The sequence below is a fragment of the Arachis ipaensis genome, chromosome B06 (genome assembly GCF_000816755.2).
Source record: "Arachis ipaensis cultivar K30076 chromosome B06, Araip1.1, whole genome shotgun sequence".
Lineage (NCBI taxonomy): Eukaryota > Viridiplantae > Streptophyta > Magnoliopsida > Fabales > Fabaceae > Arachis > Arachis ipaensis.
Genome location: NC_029790.2, coordinates 129,023,199 through 129,025,345, shown reverse-complemented (window position 1 = coordinate 129,025,345; position 2,147 = coordinate 129,023,199).

Genomic DNA, 2,147 nt, shown 5'->3' with positions numbered 1-2,147 from the left:
ACCAACTAAATGTCCAAATCAAACCATCGAGTTAATTCCATGAAGAAATCAAACAACATGCAAAGAACAACTTTTAAAGACGAAATATCTAACAATAAACCACATATCCTTATCTAAGTTGACTAGTCTTTCAATTTTTATCTCCACTAGTTGAACAAACGAAGAGAAGGTGAACAAGAGGGGGAGGAAAAGGAAAAATGAGGACAATTTTGAATGAAAAGAAACGAGAGAAGAGAGCATATTTTTTATATTTTGCTGGATGGGAGAATAAAAAATTTTACACAACAAATGTAATACTTCACATTCCATCTCTACATTTTTCATGACAAAATAACATTGATGAGAAATTCATTTATTGTCCCAAATTATTGATATGAAAAATGGTAGCAAGTTCGGGCATTAAACGGAAATCACCTAAAAAAAACTTCAACAGATGTTAATGTTGTCACAATATATTGAATTTCAATCAATCCTCGTATTGAATAGCAACCCTCGGCTCTTGTTACATACTTACATATCATAATCCCTTGCTCGCAGCTAAAACAACTGTATGCCTGCAAAACTTATTTTCTTTGTCCACAACCTACCATACTCTAAACAATTCACAATGATCAAAATAGGTTTTTTTTTCCCCCCCTGCAATTACGATCTATTACAGCATCAATTCAGGAATCCTTAAATGATCTATTTATTTGACCCCAAACAAAACATATTGCTATCTTCATATCATTGGTCAAAACACACTGCAAAATTTTATCAATAGTCACCATATATCATTACATGTGTACACGAAAACACACAAATTTATGTGTTCCTCGAAAACAAAGATTGCATAGATTTCAAAACTTTTGTGTCGTCACAAAATACATATTCAATACGTATAAAAGGAAAGCGCAAATAATTGGATCCAAAATGGAAATAACATTTCCCATTGGACAGTCGTTATTAAACATACTACTACTAAACTAACAAACTTCCTGTGTTCATGATAATGACAAAACACATCAATGCCAAACAAATCATAATCAAGTTGATACCCATATACACAGTCCCGACATGGTTCTGCTATTGAAGCTGTATCTGTACTCTTAAAATAAGGTAAAATTCATTAGGAGGGTCCTTGCCTTCTGAAAATTGGTGAGACTATATAATACATGTATACAACATAATAAAAATTAAAAAAAAAAAAAATCCTAATCAAGAAATGGCTACTGGTTCTGATTACGTATTCACAACAAATGAAGTACATTCCACACGTTAATTAGTGTTTACTACAGAGTTTAATTCTACAATGATTTAGATGTTTTCTTCCTGTTTCACCATGTTATGTGGAGTGTTTTGATGGATTAAAATGAGTGATGAATTAAATTACGCTTGGCCACGTCCAATCTTTTCTCAATACGATATTATTTCCTCGTTCTTTCTATTTGTTATCATTTAATCAGTATATATGTAAATTTTCATATTTTGCTCTTGTAGTAAACGTCTCAAAATTTACTATTATGACTCCCCTAATAAATCACAATTAACAAAATTAAACAATTTCAAACAACTGTTCCATAGCCACTGTAGCCACCATAACTATACTTAGGCAGGCCAAGTTCAAGCTTGGTTAACAAAATTGAGCTCGACTCATGGCTGGCTGATTCGCAATTGAGCATAATTATAAAGCTCAAGCTTGCCAATCAGACTCACCAGAAACTCTAGTTCAAAACTTCAAATAGCATGAACAATTGAACATAATTGATAAAAATTATAAATTACATATAAAAAAACACTTCAATTATATATATTATTGTTTATAATTTATAATAAGTAATATAAAATTATAATTATGGTAATTAACTAATTATATAATCAAGTTAGCTCATAAGCCAATGAGCTTGGTTTAGCTTAGCTTACCAAAAGCCAAACTCGACTCATTTAATATATAAGAATTCAAATCCAAGCTCAAGTTTGGCTCATAAACTCGTAAGCTCGGCTTATCAAGTTATTAATGAGTCGAACTCAAGTTGGTTCAGGAACAGAATTGACTCGCTTCTAGCACTAAACCCACCTACCATGAATAGACATAGTTCACTGTTATTTCTAATTGCACTACATTTCAATTAACAGCAAGCAGTTGGCAATGACTCAAACAGGTAAAA